The sequence below is a fragment of the Dipodomys spectabilis genome, unplaced genomic scaffold (assembly GCF_019054845.1).
Source record: "Dipodomys spectabilis isolate Male_0828 unplaced genomic scaffold, ASM1905484v1 ptg000258l, whole genome shotgun sequence".
In the NCBI taxonomy this organism is placed as follows: domain Eukaryota; kingdom Metazoa; phylum Chordata; class Mammalia; order Rodentia; family Heteromyidae; genus Dipodomys; species Dipodomys spectabilis.
Window position 1 is genome coordinate 1,070,144 of NW_024870935.1, and position 27,143 is coordinate 1,097,286.

General features: G+C 44.4%; 1 protein-coding gene across 4 annotated transcripts in view; it reads right to left on the reverse strand.

Annotated features, from left to right (window-relative positions):
- Ebf1 (EBF transcription factor 1) overlaps positions 1-27,143 on the reverse strand; it is a 389,509-nt gene that overhangs the window by 196,440 nt on the left and 165,926 nt on the right. The gene's annotated exons all lie outside the window — the stretch shown is intronic.

A 27,143-nucleotide genomic window follows, 5' to 3' on the forward strand; every position in this document is an offset into this window, starting at 1 on the left:
ATTTGATAGGCACTGGTTATTACAGTGGGTACTTTATAAGAAGTATAGCCCTTGTCCCTTTCTTAATGGGTCTACCCCTTGTCCAAAGGTGGAAAGTTAAAAGAAGTTCATCAGGCAGGTCCCACAAAGAGCACATAAAAAAAAAAATCAGGGATCTCACTCAGTCCCTTGATTCTAAAACCTGAGAGATGCCTTTGTCTGATGATTGGATACTAGAGAACACTAGAACCTGTACACTGGAAAGGATCTTTGAGATTAACCAAGGCTACCTTAGCTATCATGCTGGACTGTCTTGAGGTTCTGTTTAACCTTTTCTTTACAAGGAGGAGCTCACTGTGCTCATGAACTCACTGCTGCATCCAGACTCCTTGGCCTGAAGTATCTGAGTTAGCCAGAAATGAAGTCAGCTTCCTTGTTAGCTTCTGCCACGTGGATCTACTTCTAGCTCTTTGGAATAACACAGAAAACAGATCTTTCTCTCTCATGCCTCTCCATTGAATCTATTCTCCAGTTTCCACTGGGTTGAGTGTAGGGTAAATACCATTAGTCCTCTATAATTATCATCATATTCAGCTAACACTGCTAAAAATCAGCAGTGAAATGTGAAAAACTACCTTGATTATTTATTTAACTTGCTTCCTATCTGCCAGCCTCCACTGGGACTGAAGCCCAAGAGTGCGGGGATATTGGTTGTCTTGTTCATGGGTAATATCCCCAGCTGCCGCTCTGTGGGGAGTCAACGATAAATGGGTGAATGTATCTGCGTCTTTGGGCTCAAATGTAGACTGCCTCTCCTCTACCAACAGTCAGGAGTGCTTATGTATATAATTGTTTTTATTGCTGAGGGAAAAGGATAGAAAATTCACAAGAAGCTAACGAGAAACCTGCTGAATAAAATAAAATAAAGCAACAACCACTGGATGCAACAGAAACTCCACTGGCAAAACATTGGCATGGCTATTACAAATCAAGACAACCAATGGCACCCTAGGCCCAGATCCTCATCTGAATAATGGCTCCATCACAGTGGCGTAAGGCCAGAACAGCTTCTTACAGGAAGAGTAGAGCCGAGCATGCCCCCTCAGAGCACTGCCATGCACAGAGAGCAGGGGAAAGGGCTTCAAAGGGAGCGTCTGTTCCACAATCCAGAGATGGGAAGGCTCTGTAACAGCTCCACTCAAGTTGGGTCTATAGAGTGAAAAAGATAGCCTTCAAGGAAGCAGAGACGGGGGAGGGAGGGGGCCTGTAGAATGCACGGAGAAGGTGCTGCTGAAGCAAGCTGGAGCTTTTCAATTAAAGTAGCTGGGATCTTTAGTTGCCCCATAGCTCAGAGAACAAATCAATGCCTCCATTAGGTCAAGACTTCGAAAGGAAGAAGGGAAAATTCTGCACAGCTTCAGCTGTGAGGGCGGGGACAAGGTCTTCAGTGGGGATGACTGTCACTTTGGATGGTGATTATAATCCACCACACCCCCTCCCAGGTCAGCTCATTCATTTATAAATACTCCCTGCCTACATGCATAAACGGTTTTTGACACCATCCTTGGGGTATTTTCCCTCAATCTTTCTCGTGTTGCTCCTCTCACGGTGTCTGGGTCAGGATGCATTTCCCTTACTACTGCCTTCAATGAACGGTTCCAGGTCAGGTCTGCTGGGGCTTTTCTCTCTGTCTTGTCCTAAGGGGAGTCCCTTGATTGACTGTGTGTAGGCCTGGCAGGGGGAGAGGGGGTTCTCCAGCTCTGTCTTCCTGCCACAGGCTTGACAGACTATGGGCAGGGATTGGGTTGTTAACTGCTGTTCGGGAGATGGATCTCTTTCTCTCTCGCTCGCTGTTTTTTACTTGAAATAAATGCAGTCGGCTAAGTTTCCAGCCATTAGTGGTGGCTGATTAATTTTCAAAGTGAGTTCAGTTTTAAGCCACTTCTACAAATAGACACTTGATTGAGTTGAAGAGTCAAGGAGGGATTGTTATTTAATTGTATTTGATCTGCCGACGATCAGAGGCTCCACGGTCTCACCTCTCAGTATCCTCTGATTAATTATGAGTAATATTCTTTTGCCTGGTGTTGACAGAGCACTTCATAATTTTCCACACTCATCTGCACATGCTTTTGAAGTGATCCCTCCCCACGCCCTGAGAGGCAAAGTGAGTAAGTTGTGAACTGTCTACTTGCTAAGGTGGGAAGTGGAGGCTGAGAAGGACAATCACATGGAAGAGGAGGCGGTTACAACCTCAAAGTCCCCAACTCCGATATGACTTTAGTTCTTATTGTTTCAAACCTCCAAGTCAAAGGTGAGGGAACCTGAGTTCCAACCCTATGTTTGGGACCTCTGTTCCCACATCTCTTGAATGGAGAATGAACTGCACCTATTCACAGCCCCTAGTGGAGAAGGGATAAACCACACGAACAAACCACCCCGGAAGCCTGCCACTCTGTAAGTCCTCAACTGCCACAGGGAAAAATCCCAGACATGGTAGCACATCCATTTCCTTGGGCTCCAAGCCTGAAACTCCAAAACACACATTTTGAACTCTTGTTTTGTTTGGGGAAAACAGAATTTGTTTGGGTTTGGTCCGTTGGCATCTAAAGATCAAAAGCTTGCACCGGATTAAAAGAAAACCAAGATGTCCCAAGTTTCTTGGAAATGAATGACCAGCTCTACCAGGTCCACATTCCCACATGGCGCGACTGGTTGGAACCCTGCAGGTGTGTCCTGTGACTACAGGGTCTCGTCTGTTACCACAACCCGCGCCGCCTGCTCAACTCACTCACAGGACTTTCTTACCCTGATGAGTTTCTAAATGCCTGTTCTCCTCAACTTGCGACAGAGACTGTGTTACAGCATCATCTGGCATCATCCAAACGGTCTTCCCAATGGTACCTGCCTGCACTGTGAACTCTAGAGTTAGCCAGGCCCTTTCAATACTGTCTCAACACAGGCCCTTTATCACATTGTCTCTCCACAAAGCAGGTCAGCATGGAGGGAACCAAAAACTACTGAGATCAAACTGGAATAGAATGAGGCAAAAATTACAGAAGGATTCCAGAATTAGGCCGAGAGGAAGAGCTTTCACCTCCTGTAGAACTCTCCCCAGTGCAACCATTCATATCATCAGTGCCCCCGTGACTCCAAACTGCCCTCAGAGTCTATTTGGTTTCTCAGTAATCAAATCTGCTTTGTGCCATAAAATGCCTCAGCTTCTTATGTGAAAACTTTTTTAAAAGCCAGAATTGAAGCACAGTGACTATGATTGGAAAATGTAAAGGGCCCTGCGCCCTCTTAACCATGCAGATGAGTTTATTAAAGGGGCAGTGTGAGTTTATTAAAGGGGCAGTGTGTTTCAGTGTAGGGACAACAGCATCTTGGCATTGCCTGAAACCGGGCAAGGATGATGTCATTTCTCAGTTTTTCTTGGCAGGGGATTTTATTATTTACAATATTTACTTCAAGGAAACCTTGGCGGGTGCCATGTTTATCTTGTTGAAGAATGGGCCCATAAACGGGTATCACCTTTTGAACAAAGTCAAATGGAACGATACTAATTTGGTTCATGAAGTGAGTGATTCAGTTCCTTGGCACGGGGGCAAACATTTATCTCCCGAGTTTATTAAGGGCCCATAAAGCGTTATTTTTTTCTTGCTCATTATTGAAATATGCATCACATGGGTGGGGCAAACGCGATTTAATGGGTCAAGTTCGGAAGGCGCCCCAATGTTCTATTTTGCTGCTTGCTATAAGAAAAACTCAAAACACAAGAAGCCTGTAAGGAAAGTCTGTGCTTCTCCCCCATTTAGTGGTTAGCAGGAAGGGATACGGGGCACCGAGGAGGAAGTAAAATAAAGCACTCATTTTTTTATGAGATTACTTCCATGAAACACATGCTTTCATTAACAAGAGCAATTCATAAATACCTCCTGGTTTCTTTTTCATTACACTCCAGTGTATCTGCAGCAGGAGGGGAGCAGCAGAGCTCGCAGCGACTCTACCTGGGACCCAGCTTCACCCCCATGGGAAGGAGATGGGGCAGGGACAGGAGGCTAGAAGGTAGGACCAATGTCCATCAATGCCTCTGCCCGCAGCCTGCTTGTCTGCCAGACTGGCGCCCATTCTGCACCTAACATGGTGAGTGCCCATTTCACTGAGCCACCTGTAATACACTGCTTGAAAGGAGGCTGTAGCCTATCTTTTCTGCCCCAGCGGTCTGGATGGGATAGAAATGGATGGGACATTTGAGAAACCAATTACACACACAGCCCCCAAACATGTATCTTTTTTCCCCAGGTGACTCATCTACACGCACGCACACACACACACACACACACACACACACAACTGGAGAAACAGTTTAAGAAGACGCACTAGCAAAAGGAAGCTGTTGGCTCGCTGGCTATGCTCATATACCGCATGTGTGGAAGAAAGAAGAAGCAGGTGCGTGAATCTCACACACCTATGCATCTGTCTTACTGAATCCTGGCACAAACTCTGCAGATCAGGTACTATTATTGTCCTCAGTAGAGAAAGATGAAGGGATGACACAGGAGGTGCCCTCCTGGAGCCAGGAAGGAAGAGAATCCAAGTTTATGCTGTGGGACGCTGGACTGAGTTCTATCTCGAAAGGTCTTCTAGAATACTGGGACAAACTCAGAGACACAGGAGAGACCAAGTCCCAGCCCTCACACCCTGAGCATGATAAGCAACTTGGAACGCAAGTTGACGTCCACTTTGTTTTCACACAACTCTGCAATCAGTCTAAACAAGTAGATTCATTTCTTCAGAAACTAGGAATGCGCCACCTCTGTAGTGAGGCAGCTAGCGACAGAGGAGCTTTCAGGGCTTGGAACTCTCGATTCAAAACCAAGCAAAATCCCCGGTCCCCCTCGAGGGGGCTGTGTTTCAACAGTGGGGGGAGGGATGCGAGTAAAGTAGGTAGACATCATCCTCCCCCATTCACCCAGCATTCAGGGGACCCAGAAAGACAGTGAGGCAAAAGGGACGAGAAGTGACAGCCACAGCATGGGCACCACACAAACTCGCTCCTCTGACATCCAACAAGTGGCCAACGTCAAAAGCGCAAAAGCAGCTTTTGGCCAGGCACTGGTGGCGCACGCCTTTAGCACTAGTTACCTAAGAAGCTAAGGATCATGGTTTGAAGCCAACCCAGGCAGATAAATCCATACTCAAGACTCTTATTTCCAATTATCTAGCAAAAAAAAAAAAGCAGGAACTGGAGGCATGGCTCAAGTGGTAGAGTATTGGTCTTGAGTGAAAAAGCCAAGCATGAGCTTGAGATGCCTAGTTCAAGCCTGAGCACTGGAGCACACAGAAAAAAAGCGGGGGCGGGGGAGCTTCTGCAAAGAATTTAAAACCTATACATATTAATAGAGTTTAAAAATAGCTTAAAATTAAAATGGCCCACAGTTTATAAATATGAGAAAATATATTGTACATTAGTATTAAATGCATTAAGAGTAAAATATATTTAACATAATTTTATAACAGACTTATTATTGAAGACAAGCAAAAAAATTCAAAACATGTTGTTTTAGAAGTTACTCAGTTACTGAAATCCTTCTTTCCTCCTCAAATCAGGGTGTCATTAAATGAATTCTTGTGTAATCAATGTCACTGGCTATTTTTAAATGAGTGGGAGCCAGTGCCCCCTCTCTACCATCCTCCCCAAATATATCTTCTAAGAAATTAGAATAGTATGGCGGCAAGTAATGTCAACAATGTCACCACAACAAATGCTCAAAAGTGGAACCCACCAAAACCAACATACTTGTCCCTGGAGTTGGCTGCTACCCTTCCAGCCAGGGAGCATTTATTCAGGTCAGCAGTAGATTCTAGAAATTTCTTCCATGGAAGCCACTTCTAACAATGCCACAATGAGTTAAATATGAGGAATTACCTAAATTAGAAGCCATATTGATTTTCAGAAATGCCATGAGTAGTTTGCAAAAAAAAAAAATGAGAAAAATTAACAAAATGCTAGTCTCCACCCCTCCCTTCCTCCTCCCCTCACATCCACACTGTACCACCAAGTTTTGGCAGACAAAAAAATATGAAATTTAATAAGTAACAATCAGCAAGACACAACTGTGGAAAAATCCAGTTGGTGAAAATCCTTGTGGGTCCTCTTATCATCCCTATCTTTACTTCTTACACACCATAAGAGCATGTGCCTGGCAACTGTTTCCCAAACCCCTGAGGCTGGACTGTACACACACAGTGTATCTTTGTAGATAAATTTGATATCTTTGTGCAGTATGTCCATATGGTCTATGCATGTCTATATAAACTTGTATATATGTTTCCTTTGTCCATACAAGACATAACCTAAGATATATTATCCTAACATGGCACCTTGGCCCCTGAATGTCTATAGGTTGTTATACTTTTTGTCACAAAATCCAATTCCTAGGTATACCCTTCTCCTGTTCCTTCTTTATTTTACCAAACTCCTCTAGTAACCACACTCAAAGGTTCAGGTTTGGGTTAGCTTTGTCTCCATTTCCCCAAATTAACCACTCTGGGTTCTGGGTGAGCCAAGTTATTTTCACCGAACAGGCATGGGAGCACAATGCTAACTCAACCCCTGGCAGTTCCAACTTCATTCTAATAAGTTTAGAGGGCCTGGCAAAATGCAGATTTATAACCAAGGAGATGCATTTACACCTCCAAACACAAATTATGCTAATCAGGCGTTCTAGCAAGCGCTGAGCCGGGAAGAGGTGGTGTGATTATTCTCAGGAAGCCTCAGTGATTGGCAGCTGGCTCACACTGAGAACCAGAACTGGTTGGCTCTTTGGAGCCCTGCAGAGAGCATGCCTTCTTCCCCTTAAATAAAGGCCGCTCCACAACCTACCTGTCCAGCGGGGCTGTGGTCAAGCTGTTCTGCTTGCCATGCATCAATGCCACTTTGTTCAGAGCGACTGGCTCTCTCCACAGTGCCCCTTCCTGCCATCTGTATTATTTAAAGGAGATTTATAGTTGGGTGCCCCGTGTTGTGAAACACGATCTGTGACCGACACCCCCTCCCCATCCCCGCCCCAGGCTGGAGAGCCAGCAGGGAAAAACATTAATGTTGTGGCACATGGGGAAAATGAAGCATAGGTAGCAACCAAAGAGAAACAGGAAATGTGAGATGTGAAATGTGCAGAGGTGCTACTCACGGAGTGTGGATTTCTTCTCTGTATACACTTAGGTCAGGGAGGAGGAGGAGGAGGTGGTGATGATGAGGGGTGTGTGTGTGTGTGTGTGTGTGTGTGTGTGTGTGTGTGTGTGTGTGTGTGTGTGTGTGTGTGTGTGTGTGTGTGTGTGTGTGTGTGTGTGTGTGTGTGTGTGTGTGTGTGTGTGTGTGTGTGTGTGTGTGTGTGTGTGTGTGTGTGTGTGTGTGTGTGTGTGTGTGTGTGTTTCTAATATTGGTGGTGATTTTTGTTATTGCTTTGGATTTGGTTTAGAAAATATAGAAACCAATGCCAAGGAACCAAGGGGCTTTTGTGAGGGAGAAAAAAAGAAAGAAAACCCTCCTTCACTAGAGCACCAAGAACCATGGTTGCATATTAAAGTGAATCAGATAATTGGGTGGCCATTAGGACTATTTGAAGTTATGCATACTGAATTAAGGGTAATCAAAACTCATGCTTCCGGGCACCCTGTGATCATTGGTTGGGTCAGGAAAAATTCACCCTTCTGATATAATGTTCTTTAGAAAAAAGTGACAGTGGCCATGTCGGGGAGGGGGCGATCACAGTTACAGATCAGATAAGAAGCTGGGGAAAGTCCAAGGCCAAGCAAAAGGAGCAAACATTAGGGTTCCTAATATAACTAAAAATACAACTGGGCACCAGTGGCACACACCTGTAATCTTAGCTACTCAGGAGGCTGAGATCTGAGGATACTGGTTCAAATCCAGCCCAGGGAAGGAAAGTCCATGAGATTCTTCTTTCCAATTCACCACCAGAAAACCAGAAGTGGTGCTGTGGCTCAAACTGGTAGAGCTCTAGCCTTGAGTGAAAAAGCTCAGGGACAGAACCTGGGACCTAAGTTCAAGCCCCACGACCAACAAAAGGGAAAAGGAAAAAACTAAAACTAAACAACTCCCCTATTTTTTGTACAAAATGTTGGGGCATTCTTCAATTTACTTCTTGTTTCTGGTTTTGTTTTTATTTTTTTTGTGGGGGGGTTGGTCATGGGACTTGAACTCTGGGCTTGGGCGCTGTCCCTCAGCTCTTCAGCTCAAGGTGAATGCTCTACCACTTGTGCCACAGCACCACTTCCATAATTTACTTCTTTTTTTTGTGGGTTCAATGCCTTCCTGTTTATCTTTACACATTTTGTGCCCAACTCGGTACTATTAACAAAAGCCATCAGCTCTTAGCAGCCAGAGATAGAACCATTTAATCTGTCTGGTAGCCAATGAGTTATAAAGAGATGATTGACCAAAAGTGGTTGATGGAGAGAAAAGGTTTTCACTGCCTTTTTAAAAAAAATTGCTTATAGTCATCCGAGTACAGAGGCAAGACAACTCATCTTATAGTCTATAATCACCACAAGTTAAAGAAGCAGGGCATCAACAGCGGACAGTGGGAGCGAGTCATAAATACAATAATCATTATAAATAAAATAATCACCTCAGCCAGGCCTGGGTGTGTGCGACTGGACAGGGCCTCCTGCCCTGCCCTCGGCCTCCGCCAGAGTCACTGAGCCGCTCAGCACCCCGTCCACAGGCCCTACTTGGCAGCTCAAATGTCAATATTAAGCAACACTGATATTAGATTAGAGGATGTTGTCATCCCATTGTTATCCAATTTATCCAACTCCGACATGGTAGGAAATGACTGCATCAATAATGGTTAATAACTACAGCCCGCTTCCATATGCTTTCACAGACAAGTCCCTCCTCCATCGCTCCAAGTTCATTTCTTTAGTGGCAGAGTAATGACAGATTTACCTGCAGAGCCAGTGCAACTATGAAGAACAAACACTGAATGCCCTAGGTATTTATCTAGTGGAAAAGCACCAGCTGTTGACTCAGACCTCAGATAACTAGTCTGGGGTATGTGCGTCTCAATGGAGAAATAAGGCCTCTTCCTCATCAAGCCTAATGGGCAGAGACATGGAGATCACATTTCCGCACAAACATGGCTCAAGTCTGACAGTCAAGCCCCAGGATTTGTACGTGCTAGGCAAGTACTCTCCCAACGGTCACCATTTATATCAGTAAATCCTAGTGACTGATCTGCCAGAATATAGATATTACTATAGAATATAGTATACAATGTATGTATATGTGTGTTTATATAGATAGATCTATATATACATAGAGATTGATATATATAGATCTTTATATAGATATCTATACATATAGATAGATATCATGTAGAACTTAACCCAATGTAAAATTTGATAGTTTTTGTAGGAATACACACATATATATGTGTATATATATAATTTTAATTGAACTACTTTCCAATTACTTTCTGAGCAAGGCTTATCTCCTTAAGAGATCATACATACTCTATAGAGTACTTGCCATACAGGATACAAGGCCATGCAAATTTCTTGGTGATAAAAAAATCACATGAGCTCTCTCTGCTCTTTTCTAGCTCTTTCTCAGCTCTTTCCTTCTCTTCTCTTTCCCAGCCTGCTTTTTCCCACTTCTTTCCCAGATGCTCTCTTTTCTAGCTCTTTTCTCTCTTTTCTAGGTCTTTTCTCTCTCTTTCCCAGCTCTCTCTCTTTCCCGGCTCTCCCAGCTCTCTTTCCCAGGCCTTTCCCCATCACATAGAGGACCCAGATGGCCTGGTGCTAGCTGGAACAATGAATAAACCTACCCCTTACCTGAAAAAAAAAAAATCACATGAGACTCTAAATATTCAAATTCTCAAGTCCCCCTCTCTTCCCAAGATCTACTGGTAAATTGGGATATCTTGGTGGAAGGGCCTGGAAATGGATATTTCTAGCTACTCTCCAATGTTTAAACAGGGCAGGGAAGAATACGTGGAAAGCAAGGATAAATCATGCTTACGGCCCTGTGAAGAAGAAAGGGTAATGTTAGCTTTATCTTACAGGTATAAAAAAAATGGGCTGGAAGTGTGGTTCAAGTGGTAGAGCTCCTGACTAGCAAGCACAAGGACCTAAATTCCAACTTCAGTACCATGAGAAAATGCATATATATGCTTATCTCAACGTAAGCTGGACATTGTAGTATGTGTCTGTAATTCCAGATGTTTGGGAAGCTTGTGGCAGCAGTGGGGAGGTGGGGGGGAGAGCCAGCAAAATGGCTGGAACATAGTTCCAGTGGTAGAGTGCCTGCCCAGCAAGCACAAGGCCCTGAGTTCAAACTCCAGCACAATTTTCTGAGGGTGGGGGTGGAGGAGAGAAGTTAGTTTCCTTCCCTGCATTTTATCCTTCTTCGTTTGAGTATACTACGTTCGCTCTTGACTTGTGTTCCTGTCCTCCTAGCTGTCTATAACTCCTGGTAAAACAGATGCATTTATTCTTGCAGGTACTATGGCTGTTGACTGCAAGAGCAGTTCCAAGACCCTGCCCTCTTTCTAGGCCCGCTTTCTATTCTTGGCATCCCTTTGGGTCCAGGTTCTGATCTAATCAACATCCATTCTAGAAGCGGAATTCATCTCCAGAAATAAATACTGCACATGAGGATGTAATATCCCAAATATCTGCACAATACAGCTTCTTAAGCAATTATCCCGTACCACTGGGTCACATTATACAACTTAATATTTCCCATAACCAAAGGAGAGCTATGGGATTTTTTTTTAACTGCATACGTTGTTGAGTTTTACTTTAATCATTTGTGGCATTCTTTTATATTATTTTACTATTGCATGGCAGAGTAATCAGTGACAATTAAATTTTTTGAAAACTTGCATTGAAAATTAACTCTCATCAGAAATAGGATTAAGACCGAGGCTTTCATGGTTCTAAAGCTAAATTCAGTGTAGGGAAAGATGCTACAGAGGGGGCGACTTCCCTTAACTTAACACACGCCTGTAGGCTTGAATGATTTTTGAGAATTTTCCATCAGGGTTTTCTAAAATAGCCTTTGGTGGTCTGTTCACTCGGCATCATTCCTAGGAATTCTAGCAGAATGGCTGTACCCCAACAAGGAGGAAGCTGGGTCCTGTGTGTTCCCACTGAGATCTGGGGAGCGGTTGGGTAAATAAGTGAAGCCTGAAGCAGGCTCTACACCAGTTCTGATTTACGGATGGCCGGGGAGAGGGGAGAGCGGAGAAAGGGCCCTCGGTCCAGGCTTGGCAAGGGAGCAAGTAGGCCTCCATCTCTTCCTCTCGGACTCCCACTAAGGACACAGCGCCTATTCAAAAATCTCAGTTCTCGGAGGCTTTGCAATCAATAACATATGGCCGCGAGAGCGTTAGCATTATACAAACAGACTGAAATAAATATGCTCGGCAAATAAAATATCTGTATGTAAAACAACAAAGCTTTTCGTTTAACGGCAGAAAATGAAAAACAAATCTACTTGAAACCAGACGAAATGAGCAAGCAGTTCTTCAATGTGAGTTTTTTTGGGGGTTTTGAGGGTTTTTTTTTTGAGATGAATGAGCTGGCAGATGCTTTATTCAGATCATTAAGACCAGATATCAATAAATTCCTGAGAATTGGGAGGCAAAACTCACCAGAAAACGGCCTGAGACGGCCAGGGATCCTCCACACCTTTTCTTTCCCCTCTAAGACTGAAGGAGGGAAAAGCGAGGACCTACCCGCTCTTTAACAAGCCAAGTGGCTCCTACCATACCAGCTCGTTAGCCTTGGTCTTGCATGCTTCCCCCCAGCTTCTAGATTCATGATCTCAGATTAGGTAGGTGTGGGGGAGGAGGGGAAGGGCTCTAAATATACCTTCCTGTTCCCCAAGACCTAGATCAGCCAAGGTGCTTATTAATATCATGGAGATATGATTTTTAATGATCTCCGAAAACAACCTATATGGGTGTGAATAATGGCACTGTCTGGTTGCATGCGTGGTCTGTGCTTTTGTCTCAGACAGGTTCATTTTTCACTGGAGGGGAAAGGTTCATGCCGCACGAGGGGGGTAACCAGTTGATGTTACAAGGCTGACTATTAGGCGCCTTGCTGTTCCACATGTCACGGGGAAGGACTCCAGCCGGCAACCTTAATGCCTCCTTCAGCATCTTGAAGAAATTAATGAACACAGCTTCTATGGCGAAACATTTCAATCAACCCTTACCAGCTGTGCCTACATTTAAGAAAAAGAAAAGGAGGGAGAAAAGTACCCAGGTTTGTTTAAAAAAAAAGAAAAAAAGTTTCTTCGAAAGATCAACCATTGATTGGTATGTTGGCTGTATGTAGGGATTGTGGGAGATCATGAAGGGAAAAAATAAAAAGGAAAGGCAGAAGGGAGAAAGGAGAGAGGTGCCAGTACCCAGTGCCAAAAGATGTGCTCTGGCCCCTGTGTTTGTTGAACAAATTAAGCACGTTCTGGTTTTTTCACCTGCTGAAGTAGCAGCAGTGCATATGGCCTAGAAGTTAAAAATAAGGAAATATGCATACATTACCATACTTAATGGACGACCCTCTCCATTTAATATGCAAATTTCCTGAAATATTACTGAATGCCGTCTGTTCTAAATGAATAAATTTGAATTGCAATTAGAATAATCCTTTATAATTAATGAAAACTGTCAATTTTAGTTCATAAGTAATTTGATTAACAGGATGAGGGGACACTTATCAAGTTCACTGGACGGCTAGGTTGGGAGAAAACTGACAGTGCAAATGGGGCGGGCGAGGCACTCGGTCTCCACCAGAGTATTATCCTAAATTATTGATAACACAAGCTAATGAACTTCAGAAAGTGAACTCTAGGGGCCTCATTTAAAGGGACAGCCTCAGAGGCCAATGGGCAGCTTCGAGATGAAATCTGTGCAGAAAGCATCTTTGCTGGTATTTTTGGCTTGTAGGCAAAAAAAAGAAATAAATAAATGTTTAGAAATGCCAGGGCAAAGGAAAACATTGGCTCGAAACACAAATTTACCATTTCCAGCTGTTGCTGGAACAAAAGAAAACACAATAGTCAAAGGATAAATGTAAAAGGAGACAATTCAGGAACATGTGGGTCGAAGTTTCTTGTAATGCGTCACAGATAGACGGAGCAGGGACGGCAGCGGGCTCTGCTTCAACACTGTGCTTTTTGGTGGTTGTTTTTTTTCCCTTCAGATAGACCAGGAACTTCTTAACTGGCATTAACTGGACGCTTGCATAAAGCAATAAGAAGGGATTCCTTTGAGACATGACGTACAGCTCTTACTCATGGCCAGTCCCCACGATCTCACTAAAGGAGAAAGGGTTGCTGTTACCAGAGAATTGTAGCGTTCTTTTGGTGGCTGTTGTTAATTAAGGTGAAGACAGGTAAGCCAAAACAAGGAAAGAAAAGTTCATAAGATGATGTTGTCTTTTCTAGAGAATGGCCTGCAATCTCACCGGCACACTTTCAGGGTGTTTGAACAGAGGATGGGCATTCCACTTCCACAGTTCCCAGAGGCAAGGAAGAGCCTTCCTGGGCAGCCTGTGGGAACGAGGGTCTGGATGAACTGGTTCTACCTTGGCAGGACCTTCTCTCTGGCATTTCCCTCACCCCTGAAGTTCCTGACAAGGGATACTTGTTGACAAATGGACTCCAAGTTTTTCAGAGTACACTGAAGTCATACTGTTCCCCCCCCCCCTTTTCTTCCTTCTCCTTGGCCCACGGAGAAGTGCTTTACTGCTAAAGATGGAAATGACCCATACAAAAAACTTGGTAAGAACTCATGTGTCCAAAGGTGAGTGACCATTATTAGCCAGAGACCAGTGGTTCACACCTGTAATCCTAGCTACTCAGGGGCTGAGGTCTGAGGACTGTGATTTGAAGCCAGGCCAGGAACAAAAGTCCCTGTGAGACTCTTACCACCAATGAACCACTCAAAACACGGATGCGATGCTGCGGCTCAAGTGGTGGAGTGCTAGCCTTGAGACAAAGAGGCTCAGGGACCCAAGCATCCAAGGCCTGAATTCGAGCCCCACAACCAACAACAACAACAAAAGAAAAAAAAAAAGCCAGGCTGGAGACACAGCTCAAGTGGTAGAATGCCAGCTGAGTAAGCAAGCCAGCCAGCCAACTTTAAGGCCCAGAGTCCAAACTCTGATACCAGAAAGAAAAAAAAACACACAGGCAACTCACCATAGTTAAGATCCCTCATTGGGCTGGGAAGGTGGCTCAGTGCTAGAGCGCTTGCCTTGCATGCCTGAGGCCCTGGGTTCAATTCCTCAGCACCACATAAGCAAAAAGAAAAAAAGCTGGAAGTGGTGCTGTGGCTCAAGTGGTAGAGCGCTAGCCTTGAGCTGAAGAGCTGAGGGACAGTGCCCAGGCCCAGAGTTTATGCCCACGACCGGACCCCCCCCCCCAAAAAAAAAGATCCCTCATCAAATAATATCTCCTGAATATTCATCCCAAGAGTATAGTCTTCCAGAGGGACATGATGGGTTAATTTAGAGAAATTCCAGTGTTGTAGCCACTCAGGTCCTCTCTATGGACCACCTGTGCTACTTAGCTCACTGGAGTTGATCCAACTAAATAAAACAAACTCATCACATGATAATAATGAGACGACAGTATCTACAACTGACCTAAAGCAAAACTGTTCTGTGTGCCAGGCACTACACAAACTAAGTCTTAAGATGACCTCAAAAGTACATATTTTGCCCAGTTGGTGAAAAGAAAAGGCTTATAAACAATGGGTATCATGTCCAAAGAAGTCCAAAGCCAGAAGTGGCAGAGCTGGGATTTGAACAGGATGTATATGTCTTGATCCTAAACTGTTAACCTAATACATCCATGGTGCTGATTTTCACTTTATAAGACTCTCCTTAGAGCTGGCGATATTTAACTAGACTATAGCTTCCCTGGTTTTGCCATTGTGTTTTTATTTTTTTGCTCTGGGTCATAACAAATGCTACATTGTCTGCATGCCTTTTCCAAGCAGTCCCAGCAGATGAACATAGAAGAGTCACTGCCTCCCCCTTCCAGGAAATAAGCAGGTTATAAATTCCATCTTCCATTCTGTGCTTTGGGCCACACCTAATCCCTTAGCCTTCTTTGCCTCCTACAAGGTGTATCTTGAAATCCTGCTCTTGGAGTCTGCCCTTAGCATCCTGCCTAACCACAGTCTTAAACCAGCCCACTTCAGCCCTGGGAGATGTATAATAAAAGCGGTTAGCTCCTTGACACTCAATAAAAGAAACAAACAAGAAGCCAATGATGTTCTTGGTTATTAAGCTCCCTATTAGATCTAAATAAAATTAAGCAGCTGGTGGCCCTATGTCTGTACAAAATTAATATTAAAAACTCTCTTTGAGCCATTTAGATCCTTGGTATGTACACACCACGCCTTCTGCTCTCTCTTCCCAGCAACATGAGAACTTTTTTTTTTCCTTCCCCACTCCCTTCATAGGCCGAGAACACCCAGAGGGCTCTTTGTTTTTCCCTACCACCTTCCTCCATCTGCAAATTGCCCAGGTGATAGCCAGCGGGCCCTACCTGGATAGAACTCTACTGAACACTAGAGAGGGGAGGGTTTTTTTAACAAGACCACTCAGTGAAAGCTTGCCCAAGCAATAGACGTACATCATGGTTTTAAGATGTTACACCATTTTACTGGCTATGTATTTGATGCTCATCTGTACGAGTTTAAAAAGTGACCATATGTGGTACATCAAACTTCTGATTTCACAGATAGCAGCGCTTAACTCAAACTGTTAAGTGGATACTTAGGTTAAAAAAATAGTGAATATATTTCTTCTGGTACAAGGAAAAATAGAGAGCAAGTAAATAATAATCCAGATACTACTCACACAGCAAGGGGCCTAGGAGAGCCTGAGGAAGGAAAACCTCCAGAAACACTGATCTAAGTCCAAGCTCTCTCTTTTCTCCAAAAGGGTTGTAAACTGAGGCTCTGGAAGATTAGCCAAGCTTCCTGACATAGGCAGTTAGATGGGGGTCAAGCCAGGAATAAGATCTTGGATCTTATGTTTGTTTTCCACATAAGGGCCACAGGCTTTTGGCATGGGCTGCTTTGCGGGGGGGGGGGGGGGGGGGGGGGGCAGGAGGCAAGGGGGAAACACTGATAAACCACTAGGACCTTAGAAGACAGAGCACCCAAGGGTTCCAGGGCCTGTGCTGTCTAGCCCCCCTCTCTTCTTTACCTGGGGTATTTCTACCTGGGCTAAGATTCATCTGGGGACCATGCAGAGTCTTTCACCCAAAGAAAGAGTATCCCATGGGATTTGGGAAAGGATTATAGACATTTGCAGCAATTAACAACAACAACAACAAAAAAAAAAAAACAAAGCTCTTCAAGCCATCAGCTCTTTATTTCCTTATCATGCCATCCAATCTTGCTCAGGATGAAGCATGGAGCCCTCAGCCCAACAGCACTCACAGGGCCGTCCATGGCACGACTGGAAGCAGGGGAGAGACTGTCTGCTACAACTCAGGTTCCTTGGCCCTAACACATGCCTACTTTCCTGAAACCTAAACACAGAATTGTATATAAAAATGAGCTGCTGGCAGACTTAGCTGGGGCTTACTGTTAATGGATTCCTTCTCCCCGGAGCCAAGTCCCCCAATATACCACTGCCCGGAGTTCTTGGCCAAAGGGCTATGCAAGATCTCATTTGGTGGGAGAACGGGATTCTTCTCGGTAGTTGAAGGTTCAGACTCCATCTGGGTACCACTTGTTGGGCAGGCAAGGGACATGCAGATGTCTTCCTCTAATATTGACATGGGGTGGTCACCTCCCAAAGAGCCAGACAGAAATCCCTTTTCATTAGCTGCTGGCATTTATGAGAATCTCATAATGTAATTGAGGGGGGAGGGGGAGCTTTAAATGGCACTGTAGAATAATAGCAACTTTGGGAAAGAGGAAAGTATTTGAGTTACTGGGTAAGATGCAGTTGAAGTAGCCAGAAGGTCAAACCCTGCTGTGAGTTATCTGACAGAGGAATTTCAACTGTATCTGAGAGGCCAGTGAAAATAAACCCCATACTTTGATCTAGAACATGGGGCATCCACCTATAATAGCCCCTGAATGATAAAGCAGACTCTACTTCAATGGGAAGTCATCGTGATGGATAGGGCAGATGGATTCCAATGGAGGTGGTTCAATTTTTCAAAATTAAATAAAAAAGACTGTGAACTATCTTTGGAAAGTTTTCAACAGAACAACATCTTTGCTGGTACTAGGTGTGGTGGTACAAACTAGTAACTCCAGCTACTCCGGAATCAGACATCTGGAAGATTATGGTTCAAGTCCATACTGGGCAAAAGTGAGTAGGACACTATGTCACACTTCCTACAAATGAACTGGGCGTGGTGGCACATACTGGTACATGCCTCGGATTACAGGTGTGTGCCTGTGGCGCATGTAGGTAGAATCTTTGGCTGAGGAAATTTGAGACCCCATCTGAAATATAAAGCAAAAAGGCTGACGCCACGACACAGGTGGCAGTGTACCTGCCTAGCAAGCACAAAGCCCTGAGTTAAAACACTAATACCACAAGGGAGGAGGGAGAAGAGGAAGAGGAGAAAGAGGAAGAGGAGAAAGAGGAACAGGGAAGGGGGGGGGGGAGGGGAAGGGGGAGAAGGAGGAGGGGGAGGAGGGAAAAGGGGAGGAGGAGGAAGTAATTTCGTAGCCATGTTTATGCCATATGGTTGTATACAGCCCCACAAAAGTACACAAGAAAAAAATAGGGGAAAAACGGTGAGCCAGGCAAGGTGGCTCACGCCTGTAATCCTAGCTACTCAGGAGGCTGAGCCCTGAGCTCTTCAGCTCAAGGCTAATGCTCCACCATTGAGCCACAGAACCACTTCTGGCTTTTTCTGCTTATGTGGTGCTGAGGAATCAAACCCAGGGCCTCATGCATGCAAGGCAAGCACTCTTATCACTGAGCCACTGAGTAAAAACACTAGTACTGGAAAAAAGAAAAAAAAAACATAAGAAGGGGGCTGGGAAGATGGCTCAGTAGCAGAGTGCTTGCTTTGCATGCATGAGGCCCTGGGTTCGATTCTTCAGCACCACATAAACAGAAAAAGCCAGAAGTGGCGCTGTGGCTCAAGTGGTAGAGTGCTAGCTTTGAGCTGAAGAGCTGAGGGACAGCGCCCAGACCCAGAGTTCAGGACCCACAACAGACAAAAAAAAAATAAAGAAAGAAAAAGAAAACAGAAGAAATTGAGTCCTTACAAATGTTCAAGTAAATTTACCTTAATAACAATAGCAAGAGACACAGTATCCCAACACCTCTTAGGACATATAACACACATATATATGTATATCACATATGTATAATATATGTTGTTATATGTGACCTCATTTGATCCCAACAACCCTGTCAGATATGATCCTTCTTCTTAGGTCATGGATAAGCACATTGAAGCTCAGAGTTCATTTTTATACAAGGACTAAATGGCTAAGCTAGTATGCGACTGAGACCTGCCTACCCCTTCTACCACACAAGGCTGTCTTTAACAAGACTGACTCTTCTTTTTCCACTCCATCCACAGGAGGTGAAGGAAAGTCAGAGTCTTAAACTTCTAGAACTTCATCTGGAAAGAAGCGGAAACAATCCATCTCTCCTGGGCCCTCCAGCATCTGACTCGTGTCACAGAGACTCACGCTGGCCTCAGTGCTGCTCAGCCACCGCTGTAAGACTTGGTGATAGGAAAACCACAGGCACGTGGCAAACACCGCCACAGGACTGCGGAGTTACAACCAACGGACGCGGATGGCCCCTGCTCCTTTCACACCAATAAGGCCACTGGTACGACTCACTGAAAATCCACTTGGGTGAAGATAGGACACAAGTGGAGAGAAGGTCCTGAATAGAAAGGCCCTTGTGTGTACATTTGCGCTCATTTCCTTAAAAAAAAAAGAAAACAAAAAACAAAAAAAAAACACGCATGTGTTGTTTCAATGAATGTAGAACTTGGCCAGATGGAAACCTAGCTGGGGTACACATCTTCATCTGTCTCCGCATTTGGGGGGGAGGGACACGATGGGATCATTGTAGTATTCAGACCCCTAGGGAGACAGAAGAGTCTGCTTGCATGCAGAGTAATACTGAGCATATGTTTATGTGTGTGTGTGTGTGTGTGTGTATGTGTGTGTGTGTGTGTGTACCTGTCTTGCAGCTTGAACCCAGTGCCTGGGTGCTGTCTCTTAGCTTTATCACTCAAGGTTGACACTCTACCACTTGAACCACACCCCCAACTTCCAATTTTCTGCTGGTTAATTTTAATTTTAATTTTTTGGTCGATCATGGGGCTTGTCAAACTCAGGGCAGAGGCACTGTACCTGAGCTCTTGAGCCACAGAACCACTCCCTTGCTGGTTAATGGAAGGTAAGAGTCTCATGGTCTTCCCAGCTCAGACTGGCTTCAAACTGTGACCCTCAGATCTCAGCCTCCTAAGTAGGTAGGATTACAGATGCAAACCACTGGAGCCCAGCTACAGATGCAAACCACTAGAGCCCAGCTATGTGGACTTTACAACATGGAACTAATGATGATTTTGCACATAAGACTTAGGAAAACAAATGGGTAATTATACTCACCTATCAAGGGTGAGTAGCGTCATTTTACTGATGCTAGCCCTAGATTCTTAACAAGACGGCCAGTGCACATTCTATAGAGCTTGCCCAAGTAAACGAAATCTATGCCTTATTCAGAATTCAAATCTCAGACCTGGTGCATGTAATACAGTGCCTAATAGCCTTCCAAACTCTCATTTGGCCTCAGTTACACAACCAGCTGACACTGAAAATAATTAATGCCCTTTAGACTCGCATCTGCTCCTATGGTTCCAAGTCAAGGTTTTTAATTGGGCAATTTTGGCATTTGGAGACAATGGCAAGGTGAAATAACCTTTCTTTAATATTTTTGAGGTCAGCAGATAGTCCTGCCGAAGGTCATCCCTCAGGTTCACAAATGAGTCATTTGTATCACCTAATGCAATCTGTGACTTGCAAATCGCACTGGGATGTGTAAGCGTGCATTAATTAGTCCTGGTGATGAATACTGAATTCATCATTACTAGCCAGAGCTTGCAGAAATGTGCCAAGACTTGTTTTTGGTGGTTTGGGGTTGCTTATTTGTACTTTCCACCTTACCCAGGTCTGAGATCTCCAACACCCAGAGTCCAATAATGGGCACGAATGGAGTTAACCCTCCCCTCTAATGAGATGTGAAGAAAGATGTATCCTGGCACAAATATGCTGCAAACAGGAAGCCACCTCGGTCTTGCTCCTTTGGGTTTAGGGAGCTGACAAAACTCAGCCTCCAGAGATGATTCCTCTTCCATTCCGATCCAGAAGCTTCCCTGACCTAGTGCTTGAAGAAAGAGAGAGCTCCTGTCTCCAGCATCTTGTTCCGAGCAGCGCTCTGCATTTTGCCGGGCCCTCTCAGCTGCTTGGCAGCTACTGCCTATAATGAAGGCATTATTAATTTCAGTTTCGGGGGGTGGGAAATCAGGATGTGGACACTGTATGGCTTTACCATCTGTGCAGTTGACATATATTGATTCATACCTTGTTCCCATCTGTCCTTGACACTCTGCAGTAACGGAGGTCAGACTCCGTCTCTTTCCTGGAATCCCCTCTAAAAGCAACTTTCTACCCAGGATCCTCTGAGTGATTTTTTTTTCTTTGGTGGCTATTGTGCGCTTCTAAGGAAAACTGGTGGCAGAGTGCCTGCATCTGTCATCTCCCAGGTAAGTCCCTTTGACCCAACAGAACAATAATGGGCCATATCAGAAAGGATTATGAAAACAATAGTTCTTGGACTTTGTTCAGAGATAGTCAATGTAGAGTAGACTTTGCAGCTGAACCTTTCAGCCCTTCAGGATTTTGTGGCTGAGACAAAGAGAATGGATACATTCTCCCTAGAAATTAGCACATTCGTTTCCCACAGAACGGTACAGTAGCCAATTAAATTATACTCAGCAGATCGAGAGGTTTGGCAAGGTAGATTTATAGAAAGTGATGAAGCTGGAACTCAGCAGGTGGCTACATCTTGCTCTACATTAAGAAGGCTCACAGAAAAATGAAGTCTGCAGTTAATGGGATATTGGTGTGTGATACGTTTAATATACTTTTTTTATAAAAACAAAAAGAAAAAGAACAATCTGTTCCTATTATTGTCACTTTAGAACTGGAAATGTCTGAGCCAGATTTCAGAGGGATTTTATTTCAAGGACTATCATTTATTCTACGTTCCTTTTCCCCCCTCCTAACTCCTCTCTCTGCCCAGGTGAAATTGGACACACAAATAACTGAATTCACAATGGACTTTTTGAGAATTCAAGTGGCCACTTGTATCTGTGGAGATGTAAGTGGCTAATTGCAGCCCAAGTGGAAGGCTGAGCCTACAATTAGCCAATTAAGCTGTGCTGGAGGGGAAGGGCCTGTCAATGCAGAAAGCCCCAGCTTCTTCTCCCCAGGCTCCAGGAGCCCCAAAAAGAATCGGGAGCTTTTCCATCAAGCCAGAGCTAGAAAATTTCTTTTTAGTCCATTTATTTCCATAACTCCAGAATTCTCCATATCCAGATAATAAATACTGTGTCACTGTCACTATGAGAGCAAAATTCAAGGCGTTTAACAGATGCCCGTACATCTTCCCATTCCAAATGAAGGCCTGACCTTACCTTAGCCATAAAATCAGCTCCATCTCCTCTCTTCCTTTGCTCAGGAAATTAACCAATTCAAACTCCACTGGCAAGCTGACACCCATAGTTAATGTTGAAAAGAATCCCAACTTTCAGTTTTTCCTGAGAGAAAATTCCAAAGCTTCAGAAATAATCTCAGGAAGTTCCCTGACTCTGGAGAATGAATTCTCACTCAGATCACCCAATGGAGTTCAACACAGAAAATCTAATTTTGATTAAAAAGTATTGCAGGTCTCTCCTGCTTCGGCAACACTGGGCAAGAAATGGAAGTTTTTGTGGGCAGAGGTGTAAAGGGATATACCACGTGTTCCTGTGAACCACAGCACTGAGGGGAAGAGCTTTAAATCAAGAAAACAGAGGACAAGCAAGTCCATTCTCCATGGGACATGCAAGGGGCTGGTTTAGTTCACTTTAAGGTTGTTTTCTTACCCACATTTCAATGATTTGACATCAAAACCATTCATATTTCATAAACTAGATCTCAGCTAGCCAAACAAGGCAACCGACACAGAGCCCAGAAGCCAACCATGACAACAGGCTTGTGTCTGCAATCCCAGCCACACTTAGGAGGCTGAGATCTGAGATGGAGATTTGGAAGCCAGGCCAGGACATCAAAGTCTATGAGACTCTTATCTTTCATTAACCAGCAAAAAGCTGGAACTGGAGGTATGACTCAAGTGGTAGAGAGCCAGCCTTGAGAAAAAAAAAGCCAAGAAAGAGTATGAAGTCCTGAGTTCAAGCCCCAGTACCAGCACACACAGAAAAAGCCAACCACGGACCCTGTTTACAGGCAACACTTCCTTGGCCAAAGCCTCATTTTAATGATGATCCGTACAACTTGTTCAGAGCGGTGCTGCTTTAATTGCATGCTGCTGCAAGCCCTGGAGACCATCCCCATGGTCCAGATGTGTCACTGACAAAACACCGTCCCTCGTGAGAATTACAAGACAAAAGCCTGCCTTCTGGAAGATCTCACTGTTTACCGGGAACTTTCTCCTCCTGGGTCTCCCCCACCCTTGCCCTAACTCTCCCCATCCCCCAGGCCTCTGGCAGGCCAACCGGATCCATGCTCCCTGATGATAGATGAAGAAGCAGAAGATGGACCACTGGTCCAGGCTGTGGCCTTCCATGAAAATGTGCCCGACCGTCCATGTGAGAGCCGCTGCAGAGGACAAGGTTTCCAGCATGGTCAGCTTGTGTCTCTACAACGCACAGCTTTACAATGGGTTACGAAAGCCACATCAGAACACAAGTCCCTCAGAGTCCCCACTGTTTGTGTGACAGAGCATGATCAGCTCAGGGAAATATCTTTTCCCCCAGTCAGCCACAAGCAACTGAGGCTGGTTTGTGTCATCTATCTTTCTCCTGTGGCATTGGGATTGATCTCCGAAAAGTCATCAATTGGGCCCGGCCCCAGTGGCTCATGCCAGTTATGAAATCTTTGTGGGAAGCTTCAATTAGGAGGGGGTTTAGAGTTCCTGGCCAGTTCATGAGACCTCTTCTCAACAGAAAAACCCAGGCATTGTGGTGTGCATGTGTGTACTGAAGTTATGGGGGGAAGCATAAAATAGGAGGATCACAGTCCAGGATTGTACAGGCAAAAAAAAAAGCAGAGCAAAAAGAGCAGGAGGTGTAGTTCAAGTGGTAGAGCACCTGTCTAGCAAGAGCAAGGCCCTACGTTCTAACCCTAGAATGTTCAAACACAGATCAAGACATGATATAGGGGCTGGGAAGGTGGCTCAGTGATAAGAGTGCTTGCCTTGCATGGGTAAAGCCCTGGGTTTGATTCCTCAGCACCACATAAGCAGAAAAAGCCGGAAGTGGTTCTGTGGCTCAATGGTGGAGCGTTAGCCTTGAGCTGAAGAGGTCAGGGACAGCGCCCAGGCCCAGAGTTCAAGCCCCACAACCAGAAAAAAAGAAGACACAATGCATTCACAAGATGCTTTGTTGAATGGCAACTCCTTTGTACAACTACTTTGAAGATAATAAAAAGAAATAAACAAAAACAAACTGAATCATACACATGGCCTTAGGCCTCCTGGTTTCAACACTCTTCCAAATGCTTCCCGCTGCTCTTACAAGGAAAGCCAGCCTCTTTATCATGGCCTACCTCCTGCCTCCTTTTGTTTTGTTGCTGCTGTTGTTGTTGTTTGCTTTTGCTAGTCCTGGAGCTTAAATTCAGGACCTGTGCACTGTCCCTGCTCAAGGCTAGCACTCTACCACTTGAGCCACACCACTTCCAGCTTTTTCAGATTGGTTTATTGGAGACAAGAGTCTCAGAGCCTTTCCTGCCTGGGCTGGCTTTGAACCACAATCCTCAAATCTCAGCCTCCCGAATAGCAAGGATGACAGGCGTGAGCCACACTGGTGCCCAGTTCCTGCCTTCTTCTAGAAGGCCAGGCGTCACACTATCTTGCAGGGCTTTCTCTCTGTTCCTGAAGCAAACTAAGCTCAATTGCTCCTCAGTGTGTTTGTATGTACTGTGTCCATTGTGTGACATCGAACACGCTGTCCCCTAGCTCACTGCAGCCAGCAGACAGTGCCTGGCTTGAAGGTCATCTTCCTGGAACTGATGTCTCTGACCATCCAGTCCAGACTCTTGTTCCATCAATCTGCAAAGCCTCGATCACATCCATCGTGGGCATTGTGAACACTTCCCTGAGATGCAAAAGCTATCAGAGTAGGGGACTAACTGCCCTGTTCGCCTCTCTATGCCTGGCAACCATGCGAATAGACCATAGTAAATAGTAAATATTTGTTGAATGAATGATGCACAACCTGATAAGTCAGGGGACAAATGTATCTCGTAGCCTTGGGGCTCAAACTCAGGACCTCAACATCCTAGGCATGCAACTCTACCACTAGCTGTATACTCAAACCCCTAAAAAAAAAATGGAAACAAGGAGTTGCTGGATACTTGGGCTACAAGAAGACCTTGAACACTCCCAAATTATTCATAAAACTTTACCCGTGCACTTGCTAGACAGGGATTCTATCATGGGAGCCACTCCCATGGCCCCTTCCCAGCCTTTTCTTGCTTTACTTATTTTTCAGATAGGGCAGTAGGTTTTTGCAGGAGTCAGCCTAGACCCTGATTCTTCTACATATGTTGGGTTTGGGACGCAAGCTACCATTCTCAACTTATTGATTGAAATGGGGATCTCAGTAACTTTTTGCCTCAAATTGAGATCCTCCTCCTCATTACAGCCTAAGTAGCTGAAATTACAGGAGTGAGACACTGTGCTTGGCCCTGAGCAATCTTTCCCCATAATTATTGTCTACATCTCACATCTGTTTATATTTCAACAATTATACCAAACATCTAGCTCATTTTTATTCAGATTTATTTATAAGCAAATGATGGTGCTTTCTGTTATATAAATATATCCCATGTGTTGTTGAAATTTAATATTAATTTTTTTTAAACACTGACTCAGAAGGCAATGATCACAAGTAATAACATCACATTGTAAGTTAGGATTACTATTAGCATTATTATATGTTAAAATGTTCCAGCCTAGAACATTATTAGAAGTAACTGGCATATTTAAATAATTATTGACCCACAAGCTATGAAAATCCCTGGGATTTACTGAATGCTATTTGTGTATAACAGGCTGCTTAATAAATTGTCCATAGAGACTTCAGTAATTTATTAATTGCAACTCAATCAATATAACCACAAGTAGAGACCATTACTATTTACTAAGGGCGGTGCTACTGGAAAAGTCAGATTTCTTGTTGATGGATGGTAGTATGACCGAGAAGGAAAAGCAATCTCAGGTTCTTTACCTACCCATATGCACCCAACTCCCAATAGGACCCAGGATACAAAGAAAGGATTAACTTGAGCAGATTATTTACTCTTAAAAAAGATAGGGGGGACTGGGAACTCAGGGACTTATGCTTATGAGGCAGGCCCTTTACCACTTGAGCCACATCCCCAGCCTTTTTGATTTAGTTTAGTTATTTTCTAGATAGTCTTCCCCCCCCCCCACCCCCAGGCTAGCCTGGACTGCGATCCCCGTATTTATACTTCTTTCATAGCTAGTGTGACAGGCATACACTAACTAGACAAGCTCTTTCTGTTGAGGTAGGAGTCTCACAAACGTTCTGCCTGGGCTAGTCTCAATCCCCACCTCTTAATTAGCTGGGATGACAAGAAACAAGTCACAGAGCCTGGCTTAATTTCCTTGATCTTCATTTTCCTCCACTGTGAGGGATGACGCTAGTTCTTCTCCGTGGTGACACTGTGCGCATTGAAGGGAATAATTTTGCTGTGTGTCTGGCAAACAGTAAGCACTCATTAAATGCCAGGTACCATGATAATCATTGTCATCAGTATAGCCATTTTCCTCTAGGCTCTTTCCTTAACGAGATTTTTCTACAGTGAACTTGCAAGAGTTCATAAGCCACTGTTTTGTTCTTCATCCCGTCCCCCAGAGTCTCAAATTGTGTCTTCATTTAGGGCTTTTTCTTTTCTCCATATCTAAGAGCTGACATAGAGTTGGCAAATGAAGCCCCGGAAACTAACAAGTCCAAAGTTGATCATTTTCGGAGTTAACATCATTATCCATTCCAATAATATGAGAATAAAAATGGCTCCAAGATTTAAAAAAAAAAAAAAAGAAAGAAAGACAGAAAAGAGCTCTACCATCAATGCCAGTAGGCACGGCCCATATTATGCTAAATGTCACTCTGGGTCCTTCCCAGAAAGCACTGGCAGCCAGGCTCCCAGAACAGCCCGCACCAAGCAGATGAGACAAAGAAAATGCAGGACAAGAGACCGATGACCCTGCTGGCTTGTGTCTAGCTAACAGTCCTGCTGGCTATCACTCCGTTCCAAGCGCTATTCTGAATATCTCACACAGATTCCCTCACCTAATTCTTGGAACCGCTTACATGAGAGAACTACTATTGTTACTGTCTCTCACATAAGCTAGGCAACTCAGGCCCAGACTGTTTCAAGACCTGGCCGTAAGTAACACGGGGATGAAGGCTTCACACCAGACTGCCTGGTTGATCTCTTTTCTCCCAAGTTTTAGGAAGCTGCTCTGAACATTTATAGGCCTATCAACTTCTGCCAGAGGCCTCTGATGACAATTGATAGAAGAAGCCCATTTGATGTTTAATTGAGCTCTCAGTGGGCTAAGCACCATGGCTTATGCCTATAATTCTAGCTACTTGGGAGGTAGGGAGCAGGTGTCAACCCAGAAAGAAAGTTAGTAAGACACCTACCTCAATAACCAAACTGGTTATGACATCGTGTAACTCAAGCCCAGCTACAAGTAAGAAGATCTCGGTCTAACCAACAACGTGAGAATCTTTATATTTCTTGATATGTGAATGTGTGCATGTGCATGCATGTGTGTGTGCGCGCCTGCGT